Source organism: Schistocerca serialis, chromosome 3, assembly GCF_023864345.2.
Source record: "Schistocerca serialis cubense isolate TAMUIC-IGC-003099 chromosome 3, iqSchSeri2.2, whole genome shotgun sequence".
In the NCBI taxonomy this organism is placed as follows: Eukaryota; Metazoa; Arthropoda; class Insecta; order Orthoptera; family Acrididae; genus Schistocerca; species Schistocerca serialis.
Window position 1 is genome coordinate 760610311 of NC_064640.1, and position 20917 is coordinate 760631227.

The window sequence follows — 20917 nt, forward strand, 5'->3', positions numbered from 1 at the left end:
ACAGTACTCCAAGATAAGTTGGATCAAGTAATGTCCCTCTAAATGACCAAAGGCAAAAGGATTACGAGGGTGAGTCAATTGAAAACCTTAAATATTTTTAAAAATATTATTTATTGTGCAGAAGTGATACAAATCTGTATCACTTTTCAACATAATGCAAGTTCTCCAGTGCTTACAAAGTGCATAAATTCCTTTAAAAGAAATTCTTTTGGTAGTCCACACAACCACTCATGTACCGCGTGGCGTACCTCTTCACCAGAACAGAACTTCTTTCCTCCCATTGCGTCTTTGAGTGGTCCAAACATATGGAAATCACTTGGGGCAAGGTCTGGTGAGTATGGTTGATGAGGAAGACACTCAAAATGCAGGTCTGTGATCGTTGCAACTGTTGTACGGGCAGTGTGAGGCCTTGCATTGGTGGTTTTCCTTCACTATGGCTTGAACTGCTGCAATGTTGTGTGGAGTCACAACTCGTTGTGCCTAACCTGGATGATGAGCATCTTCCACTGAAGTCACACCATTTGCGAATTTCCTACTCCATTCGTAGACTTGCTGCTGTGACAAACATGCATCACCATACTGAAACTTCATTTGTCGATGAATTTCAATAGGTTTCACACCTTCACTACGCAAAAACCGAATAAGAGATCACTGTTCTTCCCTGGTGCAAGTCGCAAGTGGGGCGGCCATTTTTATACTGATACTGCGATGGTATGTGTACATCTGCACTATGCTGCCACCCACAGGCCATTCTGCACACTGTTTGTAGTATGCTTACCAACTTACAGGATAACGGCATGAAATTTCGATTAGTTATTACAAATTTAAGGTTTTCATTTGACTCACCCTTGTACATTTTGTGGTGATTTTAATTTTAAACTTTTCCATTGAGTCACATTAATAAATTTACTTTTCTGGTGTAAGTCACAAGTGGGGCGGCCATCTTTATACTGATACTGCGATGGTATGTGTGCATCTGCACTATGCTGCCACCTACACGCCACTCTGCATGCTGTTTGTAGCACGCTTACCAACTTACAGGATGACGGCACGCAATTTCAATTTGGTATTGCAAATTTAAGGTTTTCATTTGACTCACCCTCGTATATTTTGTGATGATTTTAATTTTAAACTTTTCCATTGAGTCACATTAATATATTTACTTACATAATCTACTAATTACATTATCTATGTCAGACATAGTCAACATGCCTACAAGAGTAACACCCACATCTTGCAGTTCAGTTGATGTCACATTTTTGAGCATTATTTCTATACCAGAACTCAGTTTACAAAACTTTCTCAGTGGGCTATCTGACCATGAGGGCCTCTAGCTTAAACTTACAACAACTGGTGTGAACAAACCTCCATTACCAAAGATTACATACAGAAAAAGTGTCAAAGATACCAACAGTTTAATGTTAATTAAGTACATTACCTGTTAAAGCATGAGACCTGGGAAAATGTATATTATGAGGATGATACTGACAGGAAAACAAAAATATTTGTTGACAATCTGTGTCATTATTTGAACATTTCCCTTTCTGTCAAAAGACATACAGATAATCCATTGAGGAGCAATGGATACAAAGGATGAATTGCAAAGGGAAAAGCACCTCCTGTGCAATCATGAAACAACTTTACTTAGAAATTAAAACAAACAGTGATTTAAATTTCTAACAATCCCATAACAAATACAAACTAGACCTCAAACCACCAGTTTATTGTAAACTCCATTACTGTTAGTAGAGCACTTTGGCTAATTGTCAGTAGTACTGTAAGAAAGAAAGACAAACAGAACTCACCTGAATACCTACAGCTAAATGAACCAAAAATTTGAGATGAAGAAAAGATGCTTGAACTATTTAATGCACATTTCTTAAAGATGGCTGGTAATGTAGTGTCACAAATCAGCAAACCAGAAGAATCATACAAACCTATAGTCTCAACAGCATACAGGTCAATGTCTCTGACTTCAATAACTGAACAAGTGTTATTAAAAACAATAAGACCCACAAGATCATCGTACTCATATGGAGTTGACCCTATCTCAGATTAAAGGTAATTCCAGTCTTCAGGATGGGGTACAGTCATGCTGTAAAGAGTTATCACCCTATGTACATACTCCACGCTATATCTCTATATCTACAATAACTGAGAAAGTCATATATAATTGAATAACAATATTTCTTTATATAATGGAAGCACTGCACAAAAGAAAACAGTTAGCCTATATAAGGCTTTTTATCTCCTTCATCACTTCCTGTTTCTTTGGAAGCTAGATTCATGTGGAATCAGAGATACAGTAAAACAATGTTTTAAATTTTATTTCAACAACCAAAAATAAAAGGTAGAAATCAGAAACCTGAATCTAAAAAAAAAAAGGAAGTCATCTCAATAAACTCCTAATAAGCTATGGAGTCCCCAGATGGCTCTGTACTGATTGCTCACCCCTTCCTACTCTTTATCAATGACTATGCATTTGTGTAGGCTGCTTACCCAGTCTCACTGGTGTTTCAGATTTTAATTTCATTACTACTTTTTCACTTTAATATTCTCATGCAGAGTTCAAATCAAAGGTACTGCAGAGATGGGCAGTAGTGATCTGCTTAAACCTTGCAGGATCAGATAGCAGCTCTTGCCCATAGGAATATGAAACTACAGGAACAGCCAAAAGAGAAATGAGATCTGTCATCTGATCAAAAAGTAGATTTAAGTGTTCAGGCAAATCTTGATTAGTCTGTTATGCATGCTAAAATCTCTTCTCTTGTATCACAGTCTAGTGTGATAGGCACTCTGCCCACTGTCAATTTCATACCTCCATTCTCAGAAGAGACACCTGGAAATGTTGCCACATTCTTGCAAAACATACGCAATGTTGGTTGAGTGTGTTCTTGGCCTGATTGGTTTCAGTTGAATGTTGTGCAGCTAAAGTTGGCTGGAGATGCAAGATACTCTGTAGAATCCATTGAATCACTACATAATGCCAGCTGTTTTTATGTATTAGCCAAGGTGTTATCTGACTGATATTTGGACAAAAGGGTGTGCATTCTTGCTGTGAAAAGCCATCCACCCTCCAACAGTGGACCAGGGAAGAGTTTGAGGCTTTTGCTGACCACATTTTATCCCTTTCACAAAGTATTTATGTCCTGGGGTCAGACAGGGGGGAAAATGATGCACTCCTTGAAGAGGCAGAAGTGAGAGCTGCAGATGTATCTATCAAGTGGATAAATTTGCAGATTGGTGGAGAAATAACACTTTTATCACCCCCATCATTATAAGAGACTGTGCACCTTACACTGCTGAGAGAAGAAGCTCAATGATTTGTCTCATCTTTATTTCGTGGGAACAAGTTTTGTATATTCATTTTGGATACAAATTGGAGGTGGTGTAACCATGCAGGACACATGGCCAATTTAAGCCCATCCCTCTGCTGTTCTTATTGTCAAGAGATCAGTCACATAAGTGAAGACTGTGATCATTTGCAAAATATATGAGACAAAGGGCTTGGAATATCTTGAAGATACAGAGGCAATGGAAATATGGATCAGATAATGGGAAAGGAGTTAGTATGGCTGGTGCTCCGAGCTCCCATTACAGTCTATTAATCTTGTTAGTTTTCAGGGATTAACCAAGGTGACAAACATGATTTTAAAAGGCAATAGAAAGGGCAAACTGGTTAAAATTTGAATAAACTTGGGCAATCAGGTGAGCCTATTACTCTTAGCCCCTGGCAATAACTGTACATCAGCGGATTGGGTACATAAGATATTAGTTTTCTGGAGGAATTCCACATTGGGATGGAGATCAGTGATGGAAAATACAAATGTGCTATGGAAGTGGTTAGGAAATGAGGACATTTACAGGGAGTTGTGGACTTTCAGTTGGAAACTGCCCAACTCAGTGACTCAGTGGACTGATTTGTTGGCAATGACAGTGCAAAAGTGCAAATAACCTAGGGGAAATGGCCTGTTCTTTGAGTTTATACCAAACTACACATCTTAGTGTTGAAAGTGCACGCTCCTAACATCATTCATGATGGAAAAAGGATAATACTCTGGACAAAAACCAAGATCCAAGAGCCCAAAGTAATTATCTTTCTGGTCAATCCACTCACCAGAAATGAAGTTCCAGATCACTTCCAAGTACATGCAAAAAGAAGCATTGGCCAAGTCAAAAGCATTAGCAGATAAATTTGTGTTTCCATGTGCCTAGACAATTTATAAACACAAGGAGTAATAATTCCAGGTGGTACAATACTGGCCAGTGTACAAGAATTTGAAGCAGTAGAGATTAAACAGCTTTAGATGGAAGAATTAGGGCCTCAGTAAACATAATTTTAGAAGAGATGGAAAGTCATCCACAGAGAGTGAGAAAATGTTGCTGAACCAAGAAGTAAATACAGTCACACCACTCATAAAAACTCAAGTGAGAGAAAAATAAATGCATTTATCAGAGGTGGAAAAAACGTCATATATCTCCTGTAAGAATAATTCTTGTGGCTTTTCAAGGACATACGATATTATGAGCCACAGACTTAACACAGCATGAAATTTTCCATGAGAACACACAGCTGACAGTGCACAAGCCTACCAAGTTCCCTATTATTTGTGAACTCTCAACAGAAGTTAGGTGTGAAAATAATTCAGTCTTTCTCTAGCCTGCAGGAAACACCCATTGTCTTAGTGCCCAAAAAGAGTTTCAATGGGAAAAAACTTATTGCATTTATGTTGATATGTGAACAGTAAATTGAAGTACAAAACTTGACACTTATCCACTCCCCAGCAACAACTTAACTCTTGACCATTTGGGAAATTGTAAGTATTTTACCACTTTAGATATGAGGTCATGCAGCCATCAGATATCCATAGCCTCCCAGGATAAACACTAGATGGTATTCATCATGCCTTCTAGGTAATATGAATTCCTCAGGCTACTATAGCATCTTAATTTAAAAGACCTGACCTAGAAATGCACTTGTTAATTTTCAGTGGTTTGCACATTGCTATTACATGGATTGAAACCCACTATGTGTCTGGTATACCTTGATGATATCTTTGTCTTCACATTATTAGTTCTGCATGTGTTAAACATGATACACATCTCACAAAACCCATTGATGATTTTTCTGTGTCAAAAAATGTAAAAGGAATAAATCTTTTCTGGGTCTTGCAAATTATTACTGCAGATTCAGAGAAGACAAAATCATAGTCACAAAGCCTCTGACTAAATTATTCAAAATGGATGTACCTTTCTATCAGAGCACTGAATATGGCATTCAGTTTAAAGATGTTTTGACAAAATATTTAGTTTTTTAGGTCTTTGAAAAACCATTTATTCTGTCAAGTGATGCTCAAAATTATTCTACTAGATGTGTTCTAAGCCAGGAACAAGATGGTGTTGAGAAATCAGTTGGCTATGCAGCCCGCAGTTTAACAAATCAGAAATTAAATGCAATACAAGAAGGAGATGCTTGCTCTCATAATTGGTGCAAATTACTTCAGGTGCTATCTTTACAGTAGATGCTTAACAGTGGTTACTGACCATGCTGCACTCTACAGCACCTGAATTTAAAGGACCTGAAATGTCAGGTGACAGACTGGGTCCTAAAACTTAGTGAGTATAATTACAAATTCTGACATAAGCCTTTCAAACTGTACCAAAATACGAATTCACTAACTACAAAAGATCCATTGCTGTAAGCAGATGAAGTGCTCATAGCCAAATTGGAACAGACACAGGTAAAAGATAAGGACTATCAGCAACTTGCTGCCCTACTGAACTAGGAGCCCAAGGATGGTATTTTATTCCATAAAAGCCCACAAGAAAACTGGTAATACTAAAAGTACTTCAGTAATGCATAACTGTGCAGTGTCATGGCAGTATTGAAGTTTGCAGTAGTGGGAAACCGGCAACAAACACTTGTGCAGCCATTAACATGGTGACTGCCATGTTGCTGCCAGTAGCCACAGCAAAAGGGCATACCTAATGTCATGCTGCCAGCAACCAAAGCAGTGCCTCATGCCTAACAGCATGTGTCTGCCCTGGTAGCGAAATATCCACCACTAAGGGTAAGGCAGCTAATGTGTTAAATATTGATAAAAAAGTTGACAGCATGACAGTGTGGAAAATATCCATGTCTATGTTCCTTTTGTACAGCATACACAACAGACTAAGCCTAAAATCCCACTGAAAACATTACCTGAAGCCTCCACATCCTCTGAAATACTAGCTTTGGGCATGCTAGGATCATTTCCACAAAAACAGTAAGAAAATAAGCATGCATTATTGATCAGTGATCCCTTCTCTTCTTTCCTGGTCTTGATTCCAACTGCTGACATGACAGCAAAAACTATTAAAAGCATTTGTTATACATATAGAGCTACATTTTGGAAGTCTTAACATGATCTTCTCAGATCAAGGGACAAATTTCATTTAGTCATTATTCACTCAAGTTCATAGGCTTCTGAGAGCCAGGAAATGGAGGACAGTACCTTATCATCCTAAAGCAAATGGTTGCTTGGAGCACTAACATAAAACCATAATCAAGATGCTTTTTTACTACATCAATAAAACCCACAATGACAGGGATAGGTTTAAGCTGTACATTATATCTGCCTACAATAGTCAAATCCATGAATTGACTAGACATACCCACTGCTAGTTTTTGTACAGGTAAAAAATGAGCTCCCCATTCTAATTAGGAAAATTACCAGAAGGCATTAACTCAGAAGAAATCAAAGAATTAGCCAGGAGAAAAGTGCTACAGAATAAGCCAAGGGCATTCCCTAGGCAAATAAAGAGAAGTTTTAACATGCTAGTAATAGGAGGAAAACATACAACAGAGTAATTAAAGGGTGTTCCTAAGGCAAATAAAGAGAAGTAATAAAGTTTCAGTTTTACCAAGCTATCAACAGGAAGACTGTATTCTATTGGGAAATCCTGCAATTAAAAAAGGATGAATGTGGGGTTGCAATTAGCCAGTGACATTGTGATCGTACATGTCATCTGACATACCACCAGCTGTGATACATGTTGATACCCTGTGTCTAGGCCTAATAACTCATGAGGGATTACATGATGTAAAATTTCTGCTTCTGATGCCCCATCTGTATCCTTTGTGTTCTAAACACCCATATGGACTATGATCAAAGGATTCAAACCAATTTCCTCAAACTCCGTTTGTGTGTTTCTGATGACTCAGTTTGAAGTTTGAGTATTTTTACACCTTATGTCTTTCCTTGCCCCTACAGGAGGTCCAGGAATAGGGGCGAACAAGTTCGATGAGTGTGGTTTCTTACACTGCTGCATTCAAGGAGACATGATGAAGCTAATTTATTTTAGCACAGTGGACAGCTGTAATATGACTCTGAACAGAGCCCCCCCCCCCCCCCCCCCACTATTTTCTTATGTTACTGGCATACCATCAACCCTATCCTACTTTTTCCCTTCTGCCTTGATCAGTAACTGGACTATCATCTTTGCTATAATCACATATCATGATTCTGTGTTTACTTATTACTAGTCTATATAGCCTTGCTGCTGCAAGTGACCCCCTTGTCCTCTCTGATATGTCTGTTTGTGTGTAGTGTGTAGAATAAACTGGGCTCACCAGTCGACAAGAGAAAGTACTCTTTAATATGAGTAGCATAACATAGAAAACACTAAATTTTCTGCAGGTAGCATAATTAAGCTACAATGACACATCTCAGTTCTTTGGGCCAGTTACAAGAAGAAACAACACTTGGCAAGTAATTTTCCTGTTCTTTAATAAGATACAAGAAAAGATGACGCTTGGTAAGTAACTCTGTGGAATACACAGTATCCTGACTAGTATCCGGATGGAGGATTCTGTGAGGTGTACTCATGCTCCAAAGAATCAGCCACATGGGTGCAGCCAGTATAAAGCCTATAGTTAGAATGTAGATCAGATGAGAGTGTGTGCTACAGCTGATGAGCCACATGAGCACAGTCAGCATACAGCTGGAAGTGTACACTGACTGCTTGCTTGTGGTTTCATGGATGGTTCACAAATGTGTGGCCAGAATAAGGCCAAGAGCATAAGCAAGTACTACTCTGCCAGTCATTGTGCATCCTAAGTAGGCAGATGGATGGATATGTGCAAGGAGTATGTGACTTGGCGGCAGGGCCACAATCATTGAGGTTCACTTTACCAGCTGTGAGGCTAGTGCCTCCTGTGGTGGCTGCAGGCTGGTCACAGCAAATGACTGGAGTATCGCAACCTGCCAGTTACAAAGGTGTGTCTGGTACCCTAAGTGGTCGATGAGTGGCTGTGGACATGGCACCCTTAACACTCTGTCTGTTATATCAGGATCAAAATACCTTCCTATCACCAATTTCTACACCATCTGCACTGTGATCACTTTATATAACATGATAGACATCATTTCTCACTGTAATGGGCCTATTCTTTAGAAAAATGCCTATCTTATGCTTGGATGTGCGTGTTGTCATCTATTGTACTTGTACTATATTGTTGCTGAACATTCTGCATGCATACTGTTATCGTTCCTGTGGCCATTATACCACTGTTTTGTTTGCATACTCATAGTGGACTTCACTGCCTTCGTATCTACTATAAAAGACCACAGTGAGGCCAACGGCTATTGCATGTTGGAGTTTGGTAATGATAAAAACACACTCTCACCTGCAGACAGATGAGAGTTTGATTCCTGGTGCCACTTCACATTTTTTTCTGAGGTAGTGAGGTCTGGTACAAGTTACATTCAACCCTTGTGAGACCAAATGTGGAATTCCTTAATAAAGAAGCAATGACACCATCAGGATTCAGCTATCGCCAATAATAGTTGGAGAGATTGGTGACATGCTGGTCATATGTCTCATGGTCATAGATAATTCATCCCTGTAGACAGCAATTAGCCAGTTGGAGCAGGCCTAAGGTCTAATCCATGAGCAGTGTTTAAATTTTATAATTTTCTCTCAGATATACAGTTTGCTTTGAGAAGTGGTTTAAAAATTGAAAAATCTTTTCTCTGTGAAGCATTGACTAGATTGAACAGAAGGATGTGAACACTAGATGTCTTCTTTGATTTCAGTAAGGTGTTTGACTGTGTTGATCAAAAAATCTTACTGCAGAAGGTGAACTGTTATAGAATAAGAGGAGTAGTTCACAATTGGTTCCTCTCATACTTTGAAAATAGTGAAATAGGCTAGGAGATGGTGTCTGATTTAGGCACGCTTAACCCTCCATTGCTCACACAGATGAGACTCGTTATCCACATGACTTTCCCACTTAATTTAGTATGACAGAGCTGGATTGAGTTCGCACCATTTTCAGTACCTTTCTATTAACTCTCCAGCTGTTAGCTCCGGCCATTGTAGCCTTTCAGTTACGAAAAATATATTGTTTATGAAACATTATTATAGTCTGGAGGACACTCGTCATCCGCGCAAGCTCTGCTGCCACAATCTGAAACAGAGTAAGTCTATATTACTTTATTGCTTGCCTAGATTCAATCAATCTCTCAGGTGTGTAAATTTAGGTGTATTGAAACTGATTGCAGTTACCTTCCGTGTTACCTAGTATTCTCTTCATTTTTAGATTGCGAAAAAAATGTCAAAGGCAAAAAAACCTCGGACGGAGCTTAGTAGAGATACTAATGTATGGCTGGAATGGTTCAATGAGCTGAGTGATGAAGATGCTCACAGTGATAGCGCTGATTCAGAGACTGAAGATTTTGTTAATGAAAGTGGTCATGATACAGGAACAGAAAAAGGAGTGTAAAATAAAAATGTCGGGTGCAAGTCTTTCGATTTGACGCCACTTTGGCAATTTGTGTGTCAATGGAGATGAAATGATGATGATTAGGACAACAAAACACTCAGTCACTAAATGTAGAAAGTCTCTGACCCAGCCGGGAATCGAACCCGGCCCTTGGGTTTGACATTCTGTTGCGCTGACCATCTTTTTTTGGGGGGGGGGGGGGGGGATCTCGTTTTGTTCTATATTGTTCGTTGAATTTGTTCATGTCAGACGCGCGATGACATCCGTTCAGGTTGTTCATTGATCCATTCACTCAGTTTTTTTTTATTACAGAGGGGAGCTAAACCCTCTGACCGAACACGCTGAGCTACCATGCCGATGCCACTCAGCTACCAGGGGCAGACACAAGAAGCGTCAGAAAATGAGTCACAGGAAGAAGAAACTCGAGAGGAAGCATTTTTTTAGGGAAATATAGAACAGCTAAATGAAGGAAAAATAAATATCCTACTAATATTAGAAGCAGATCTTGTAATATTATTACACATTTGCCTGGACCAAACAATCAAGTTCAGCTAAAAAAGACAGAAATAGAAATTCTGAATTTGTTCTTGGATGAAAACATAATAAGCATTATCACAACATGCACTGATATATACATCAATGAAGTTCATGGTGACTTCTGTAGGAAAGAGATGCTAAAGAACAGATACGATAGAGATCATTGGTTTGTTATATCTGTGTGGATCTTTGAGATGTTCTAAAAAGAGTATATAAAAAATGTGGGGTAACTCAAAGGAAAACGGACTGGAATCATGTTATTTATGCATGAGTGAAAACCAATTCAGGTATCTGTCGAGATGCTGAGGTTTGAAAATATCCGTGGCAGAGGTGTTTGCAGAGAGATTGACAAGTTCGCTGCTATTGGAGAGGTACTTGAACTATTCACATACAATTTTATTGCCAAAATATTTTTCACCTGGTGAAATACCTTACTCCTGATGAACAGCTTTTCACATTTAGAGGAAACTGCCCATTTCAGCAATATATTCCTAGCAAACCTGCAAAGTATGGGTTACAATTATTTGCTATGGTTGATGTAAAAACAGCTTAAACTTTGAATTTAGAACTGTATGTCGGCAAGCAAGCAGAGGGGCCATATAATGCCAGTAATTCAGCTGAAGATATTGTTCTTCAAATAGTCGGACCAGTACAAGGTACAAGCAGAAATATTACTGGCGACAACTAGCTTACCAGTTTGATACATCGGAACAGTACAAAAAAATGAGAGAGAAGTGCCAAAAGAACTTCTACCAAAAAGAGCAAGGGAGCCAAAATCATCTAACTTTGGATTTCTACAGGATTGTAAATTGGTCTCATACTGTCCAAAGAAAAATAGAACAGTGTTTGTGTTGTCAAGGATGAAATGTCAACTTATGAAATTATTGCACAAAACTGTTTCAAACGTTAGAATATATTGTACTGTGTACGAATGTCAAATGTGTTATATTTAGATTTAATTAAAAAAATCATAAAATCAGTCATAAAGACCGTTCAAAGCATACAAACAGACTGCTTGCTTTATGAATGACACCTGTCATCTGCACGAGTGACCATGTCATGAATTTTCGCACGAGTAACGGAGGGTTAAGTGAGAACTGCCACAGGGGTCAGTATTGAGACCACTGTTCTTTCTTATATACCCATATCCCTCTAAATGGGGGGGGGGGGGGGGGGGGGGGGGAATGCACCATGAAGGAATTACTCAAATGAGATGGAAATCTGTAGATGTGATGCACATTTACAGACATGCAATTTATTTAAGAGAAAGAGCTTCACAAAATGGCCAAGTAAATAATATGTTGGACCACCTCTGGCACTTATGCAAACTGTTATTCAGCTTGACATTGAGTCATAATGTTTTTGGATGTACTCCTGAGTGATTTTGTGTAAACTCTGCACAACTGGTGCGTTAGATCATCAAAATCCTGAGTTGGTTGGAAGGCCCTGCTCATAATGCTCCAAACCTGTCAACAATCACAGTACATTGTCCACAAATGTAGTCTAGTATTCTATTTTAGAACATAGAGGCTCTTACTGCTTGTGGACAATTTCAAACCTTCAGTTAGCGTTGATTACTACGATATCTAACGTAACTTGTAGAAAGATGTTATTGATTGTATGATTTATCCCTTAACTTTTTGTGTTAACAAATGCTTAGTTGAAAGTAAGTTTCCCGACGTACTAAAAATTTCTAGAGTTGTGCCCACATATAAAAAAGGGGAAAAGAACTGTCCCACTAGTTACAGACCTATATCTATAACCCCAGTTTTTTCAAAAATTTTAGAAACAGTTATGTACGAGCAAGTTAGTGTCTACTTGGGTAAACTAAATATAATTAGTCATAAACAGTTTGGATTTAGGAAAGGTAAATCCACAACAGATGCAATGGACTCCCTCATAAAATTAGTACTAGATGTGTTCAAGGCTAGGGACTACGCCCAGGCTACATTTTGTGACCTGAGCAGAGCCTTTGACTGTGTAGAGCATGGCACTGCGCTGAATAAGCTAGTTTACTATGGTTTTGATGACAACAGTATAAATATGTTCAGGTCTTTTCTAGAGAACGGTCAACAAGTTGTGTGCATTGATAGGGAGAAATCAAATTTGGTTAATGTTAGGTACAGAGTGCCTCAAGGGTCAGTGCTTGGGCCTTTACTGTTTACACTAATGATTAATGACCTGCCCTTTTTCATAAATTCTCACACAATATTGTATGCTGATGACACAACTTTTATACATAAAAACTCTGATCTAGGTACACTGAAAACACTGACCGAAAATACCCTTTCTCACTCCTCATTGTGGTTCAAAGCTAATGGCTTCTTACTAAATGAAAACAAAACCCAGTTATGTACGAGCAAGTTAGTGTCTACTTGGGTAAACTAAATATAATTAGTCATAAAGAGTTTGGATTTAGGATAGGTAAATCCACAACAGATGCAATGGACTCCCTCATAAATTCCTAACTACCAAGAACTAGAAACTGTCAAATTTTTAGGTGTTACTATTGACAATAAATTGACATGGGAACCACACATTAAAAATATATTGACTAGGCTATCAAGAGTTATTTATCTAATTAGAAATTTAAAAAGACATGTTCCCAATGACTATGTGAGATCAGTATATTTTGCCATCTTCCAAAGCATCATCTCTAATGGAATCTTACTGTGGGGTAGTAGCTGTCATGTAAATGACATTTTACTTTTACAGAAGAAAGTAATAAGAATAATAACGGATTCTGATAAAACAGAACATTGTGAACCTCTGTTTATTAAATTGCAGTGTCTTACAGTAGTAAACTTATCCATCTACATTGTTTTATTGTACATTAGAAACAATGTCCCTAATTTTGTGTTGAGAAGTGATATTCATAGTCACAATACTAGAAACAGAACATCTGTAGACGTGCCATATCATAAATAATCAAAATCGCAGAACTCCTACCTAGTTCTTGGACTAAGGATGTTTAATAGACTAAGTGCTGACTTTAAAGAACTGCCTGTAAATATTTTTAAAGCTAAATTATACAAGCTTCTAATGAACAATCCGTTTTACACCACTGATGAATTTTTTGAAGATGAAAATACTGTATTCTAATGTATACCTATTTTATGTAAACCAATTTACATCAATATAGTAGTTTATGTAGAAATACATCCTTTTGACTTTGTCTATTGCTGTAATCAGCCGAATGACAATAAAATTTTGTTATTATTATTATTATTATTACCAGACCATTAAATAGAATTTGTCAATATTTCAGTTCACATCATGGTAAAATGAAGTTTAAAATGTAGTTGGAGGGATGTTTTATCAACATTTTAGACATCACAATTCACATGAGTAAGTAACATCATTTATTTAAGATATACATGAAGGTATCTTCAACAGACATAGTAATACCAGCTAGTTCCCAGCATACGATAATATATAAACATGCAACCATCTGCTCCATGGTGCACCACCTACTATCTATACCCCACAATAAACCAGATTTCGAAAATGAGTTGAAAATAATTAAAGGAATAGCATACAGCAGTGGTTATAATCCTGCCCTAACTGACAACATACTCAACAGAAAAAAAGAGACAGAGGATAACAGTACTCCTTTATCCCCCTCAGACAACTGAAAACCATTCTGACAACAAATGGTCCTCCATGCCATATGTAGGCACTTGCCAGGGAACTAAAATCCCAGAAATATACTCCAGCTTTTTACACTAGGAATGCTGTTGCCCATACTCTGTTCAACAGTAAAGATAGGATTCCACCTTTAGAACAAAGTGGAATTTATAGGATTTCCTACACTGTGTGTGGCAAATTGTATTTAGGTAAACCATGTAGGACTATAACTACTCAACTGACTGAGCATAAAATGAGTTGGAGACTGGAAAAGAAAGAGTCCACCATTGCTGAACATCGTTGTGGATGAATGTTATTCATATGATATTATCTGTGATGTTCTCCATAGAGTAAGTAAAGTCAAAAAACTAACATTACCCAAAATTCTGGGCATTAATAAACACCAATCAAAGAGTCCTGACCTTGTTGTTAATAAGGAAACACAGTTCCATTATTCATCCTTACTAAAGCAGCAGTAACCAGTTATTATTTCACACACCATCTGATAATATGCTTGTTATAACTGTTCCACAGACATATTCCTTGGACTCCTTTCTCCCCTCTGCCAACCCCCCCACCTCCCCTCCTCCCCCCCCACCCCCCCCCCCCTCACCCCACCCCCGCCCACCACCCACCCCACCTTTCCATCATGTTCATGATATTCACTAGTTTGTCCATGTAACATAGTAAGTACCATTGCTCATTTATACAACATATTTGGCTTATACAATCGTATACTGTAATATAAGATTTATTTGTTCACAGTCTCTCTGGGTATTACATTATGCTTGTGTTTTGTGTCAATATAGTAATAAAAAGTCACACATCTTTGGGTTACAATCTTTTTTCAGCTATGAACTCTCGCTGAAGTAGTGTGGACTATCTATTTAGGATTAAGTTATCTGCTGATAACCTAGGAAGCAGAAAGCCAGTTCATAATGAACTATGAAATATTGTGTATTGCAGATTTATTGATCATCCATTTTATCATATACAATGATATATGACTTGTCATATATAAATATTATTGTGGAACATTTATACTGTGTATTCGGTTTTTTAATATGTCTATGTTCCTCCAAGAACCAATGGAATACTCTATGAACATACATCATGCACTTCCTAAAAAGGGGTAAATCACTATTCAGCCAAAGGATTGAAATATGTCTGAACAGTGTTTACTCTAGAAATGAGAGCTGTGACACAATTTTACTGCCAGCAGGAAAGGAGACATGAACAGTATAGTGTACAATCAAGGCTATCATAGCACAGAAAACCTTTCCCTATCCACTAATCAAGCAGCAGCAGCACTAGAACATGCAGTAACATAACCTGCAGAAAAAATGTTAAGAGAACAATATCTGCTGCAGCAGCAGTGGAAAATTTCAGAAGTAATGTGTGCAAAGCTAAAGTAAACTATTACAGCATGCACATCTCTAATCACAACAGCAGCAGTAAAAGACACGGGAGCAACACCATCAGAAGAAGAAATGGTGGCTACATTAGGTGAAACAGCAATTGCAACAACTTCAAAGCAGAAGAAACTATCAAATTATCATAAACAAAAGGAGTGGAAACACCAGAAACTGAAATGTGCATTGTAGCAGGCAGGTGAAAAACAATTGTCCCCTCTCATCCGCAGATTTTTTTAATATCAGGCATGAAAGAGAGGAAGCCAACGAGATAAGTAGAAACAAATGTTTAAGTATCTCACCAAAAAAATCAGTCCCTAAAAAACAAAGTCCAGCAACTAGAAGTAAAATTGCAAACACTAGACAGTTTGATTGTGTGTATTATTGTGCAAAGTAAGTGAAATTGTACATGCAGACTACAGTATCACTTCATAACCTGAATTATTGCTTTCACCTGTGAAAGCACAGCATTGTAAATAATGTCATTGGTTTTTTATAGTAGATTTGGTCTGCTGCTTGTGGCCTTGCGGTAGCGTTCTCGCTTCCCAAGCATGGGGTCCCAGGTTCAATTCCTGCCTCAAGAAGACTGAGTGTTGTTGTGTTATCTTCAGCATCATCATTCATCCCCATTATGGTCAGAGGAAGGCAACAGCAAACAATCTCCATTAGGACCTTGCCTAGTACATCGGTGTGGGTCTCCCGCATGTTCCCCTATGCTCTGTAAAAAGCATGGGACTTCATTTCCATAGTAGACTTGGCTACGGAAGGACATGTTTTCAGAGGAGGTGTACTTATATTGTTAAAAAAGAAACAACAGCCACCATTGCTGCAAAATATAAGAACATATTAATTTTTGTCAGTATACACTCTTGTAAGAAGCTGAATATATACTGTAATAGTTGAGCACTGAGAAGAATGTTTTTATGAAATAGTAATTGTTATCTTAAAAGGTAAAATTTTTCTCAATTTTGAAGTGAGTATTATGCTCATCTTTCCTCTCCTAGTAATTATGATACAAAGTGCAAGCAAGCAGGAGACTCAGGATTTTGAATGCTAGGTAGTACTGTGTGATCCCCGTTGAATAACACAGTCTTTTGGAACGAACAGATTCTCTTTGGTGAAAAGCGAAAATTTGTGGAATTTGCCAACCGACACAGATTGTCATAGTTGTTCAGAATCATATCCATCTGACTTGCTCTTCAGTAACAGTGTCAAGAATTTTACAGGGCTACTTTACGATAGAGATCTAGAAGAGCTGTTTCTTGCACTGGCCACTAAGAAGGACTTTAACCTTGGCTGCATTTGATTGCACTCCAGAAATTTTCATTACTGAAAAATTAATAATTTACTATCTTTCAGCCAAGAAGACATTAATTACGATCCACAGCACTAAATATTTTATTTTTGATGAAAAGGTCAGTTTCAATTTTCATATTCAAAAGTAACACCAAAGGACAGATTTATGTAAACCATTTAATACTAGGAAGGAAAGAGGACGTGGTAAGAGTAGAGAACAGTCATTACAATTAATTTTGCAGCACAAAGTTTCAAGGCTGCCTGTCTGTTTGTTCTTTTTGCTCTTATCAGGAATACATAATAATTTTTCTAGTGAGCAGGGCAGGGTCATTAAAAGCCTTAATCCCATATGAACTGACCTTTTTCTATAGCAGAAGTGTTGTGACTCACCGATTTTTCAAAGTGCCGCCGCATAGTTACGTGCATCCTCTACATGCGGATGTTAGACTTGGACTGAGTTATGATTTGACTGTTAAAGTGACACACATCTTACTGTGTTTACTTGATCTGTGACTTTCATGTATTGCGTCATCCTTGAAATATATTTGTTCAACTTGAAGTTATAACAATTGGCGACGAGGTATGAATTTTTCTTTTTCATCGGTGACCCACGTGTTTCCATGGCTACTTTAGAGCAACTATTGCAAGGTCTCATAGAACAGCAAACGCTTCTCACAAATGCGATTCATGATTTCGTCACGGCATCAAATGCGGGTTGTCTCTCATCATTGTCTCTACCTCCTTTTCCTCCTTACAACGAGACAGTGGAAGACTGGTCTTATTACGAAAAACGTCTTCGACAGCACTTCTTGGCATTTCATGTTGCGGAAGACCAAACATGTAAGTCTCTGTTCCATTCATGGATTTCACCTCAAATGTATCAGTTGTTGTCACAATTGGCTCCTTTGAAAGATCCTGCGTCTTTGTCCTTTGCTGAAATGTGCTCACTTCTGTTCATCTATTTTCAAAAGCAAACACATGTGGTAGCCTCTCATGTTGCCTTTTATCGTTGTCAAAAACAACAAAATCAATCCTATCACGCTTGGGCTGCTGAAGTTCATGGCCTCAGTAGAAAGTGTCAATTTGTTACTGACATTCACAAAGAATGCTACACCGATTCCATGGTATGTGATTCTATTATACGGTCGGCGCCCCACAAAAAAGTTAGGTAACATGCCCTTCAGTTGGCAAATCCGACTCTAGATGAAGTCCTATCCATCGCTCAGTCTTTTGAAATTTCTCGTGCCTCTGGAGCGCAAATAGAGGCATGGGGTGACGTCGGGGAAATACAACTTCTGTGCGCTGTTGACGAAGTGTGTGGCGTGTTCCCGCTGGCCGACATGGGTGCAGTGCGCTCCCAAGCGCAGCCTCGGCCTAACTGTAAAACAAACCTCTAAGAAACTGCAGCAAAACCCACGGCAACTTCCTTCATGTTTTATGAAACATTCACGAGAGGATTGTCCACAATGTTGGGCCGTGTGTCACAAATGCAAAAAAAGGGTCATGTGTCATCTGTTTGCAAATCCGACCGCATACATGATGTTCATGAACATGGGGCTGATTCTGATTCTGTGTTGTCTGTCCTGTCAATTGTACTTCTTCTCTTTCAGGGAAGTTATTCCTCACTGTCCAAATACTTGGTCGAGATGTTCGCATGCAGGTGGATACTGGTTCTGCTGCCACTATCATCAATTCTCAGACGTATCTTCAGTTGGGTTCTCCAATCCTGTCACCTGTTGCTAGGCAATTATGGACTTACAATACACAGAAGATTTCTCTCTTGGGACAATTTGATGCTGAGGTATCTTACAAATCTGTCATTCACACTGTTCCCATATTTGTGGTCGACCATAGTAATGTGGAGAAACTTTTTGGTTTAGATGCCTTTCGCGTTTTTGGGTTCTCCATAGATGACTCTGTCAATATCGTCTCTAATGCTATTCCTTATGCTCAACTGGATTCCTTGTTGATGACATTTTCGTCCCTTTTTTTTCTCCTGGGTTAGGCCATGCTAACGACTTTGAAGCTAATATCACTCTCAAACCCACTGCTCGGCCTAAGTTTTTTCAGGCTCAGCCCATTGCTGTGGCCCTTCATGATCAGGTCAAATGGGAGCTGGATCATCTCACTGCTTCAGGGTTCTTGCTTCCTGTCACTTCCAGTGAGTGGTCCTCTCCTGTCATTGTCGTTGCCAAGCCAAATGGTGATATTCGTCCTTGTGGCGATTTCAAGGCCACTGTAAATGCTCAATGCCTTATTGACACTTACCCTATGCCTCGACCTGAAGAATTGTTCACTAAACTTGCTGGAGGCCAGTATTTTTCTAAACTTGACCTGTCAGAAGCTTATCATCAACTTCCTCTCGACACTGCTTCCCAGCAGTTTCTGGTCCTTAACACGCCTTTCGGCCTCTATCAATACCAATGATCGCCATTCGGGGTTGCCAGCGCCCCTGCTCTCTTTCAGCAATTCTTGGAACAATTATTGCTCACTGTCCCAGGGTGTATAAATTACATGGACGACATTGTTGTCACTGGCTCCACCACTGAAGAACATCTTCAGAATCTCTGCACACTTTTTCATGTCTTACAGACTGCCAGTCTTAAGTGTAATCTTCAGAAATCAAAATTTTTTTCAGGCATCTATCACATACTTTGGGTTTCAACTCTCTTGGGATGGTATTCGTTTGCTTCAGCAAACTGTCGCTGCGATCGATGCCCTTCCTCACCCTACATCTGTTAATGAACTGCAGGCCTTCTTGGGGAAAATAGCATACTATCACAGGTTTTTACTGTCTGCTGCTTCGGTGGCTCAGCCGTTACATCGCCTGTTGCATAAAAATGTGCCTTTTCACTGGTCCGCATCATGCAATGCAGCTTTCCAGAAATTGAAGACTATGCTGAAACAGGCACCGTGCCTGGGTACTTATCGACCTGGCCAACATCTTGTTCTTGCCATGTACGCCTCTCAATACAGGGTTGGTGCAGTCCTTGTGCACCATTTTTCTGACGGTTCTGAACAACCCATTGCTTATGCCTCCAAAACGCTCACGGATGCCCAACAAAAGTATTCTCAAATTGAAAAAGAAGCTTTGGCCATTATTTTTGCTCTTTATAAGTTCAGTGTTTTTCCTCTATGGATCCAAATTTCATCTTGTTACGGATCACAAACCACTTGTTTCCTAGTTTCATCCATCAACGTCACTTCCTGACAAGGCTGCACACCGCCTCCAGCATTGGGCTATTTTCTTGTCTTGTTTCCATTATGAGATTCATTTCCGGCCAACAGCTCAACATGCAAATGCTGATGCATTGTCTCACCTTCCCATGGGTCCTGATCTGGCATTCGAAAGGGCCGAACTTTTGTGTTTGCACCTGGATGTTGCCGAGCAGTGGGTTGTGGACGGGTTCCCCATCACTGGGGGCCGGCTGGCGGCTGCTACGGGTTCTGACCCTACCCTCTCCCGGGTTTTACGCTGTATTCAGAAGGGTTGACCAGATCGTCCATCCGTTAAGACTTCTGATCCATTGTGGAACTAGTACGCTTTGCATTACTGCCTCACGGCTAGGGATGGTGTTATCCACCTTTCCACCGAAAATGCTTCGCTGCATGTTGTGGTACCTGCATCTTAGCGTACTTCGGTCTTGCGCCTCCTTCACCAAGGGCACTGGGGTGTCTCTCGCACAAAATCTCTGGTGTGCCGTCATGTGTACTGGCCCAGCATCAACTTTGAAATCGCACACATGGTCACTGCCTCCGGCCCTTTTGCGTTACAGGCCGCCGCCCCAAAGTCATCTTTGTCACCGTGGCCTTCACCTGATCAGCCCTGGGAGCGTATTCATGCTGACTTCACAGGACCTTTTTTAGGTACTTATTGGCTTCTCGTTATTGACGCCTACTCTAACTTCCCTTTCATTGTCCGTTGCACGTTGCCTACCACCGCGGCAACCACCAATGCTCTAGCTTGCATTTTCTCTTTGGATGGCCTTCCCTCTACTCTTGTTACTGACAATGGTCTGCAATTTGCCTCTTCTGATTTTGCGGATTTTTGTGCCCGTCACGGCGTCATGCATGTCACGGCGCCTCCATTCCGTCCACAGTCAAACGGTGAGGCTGAACGACTGGTCCGCACATTTAAGGCTCAGATGAGGAAACTCCTGACTTCTTCTGCTGCTGATGATGTGCTTCTCCAATTTCTGGCTTCTTACCGTTTCACCCCCATGGGTGACCACAGCCCGGCTGAGCTCTTACATGGCTGACAGCCCCGCACGCTACTTCA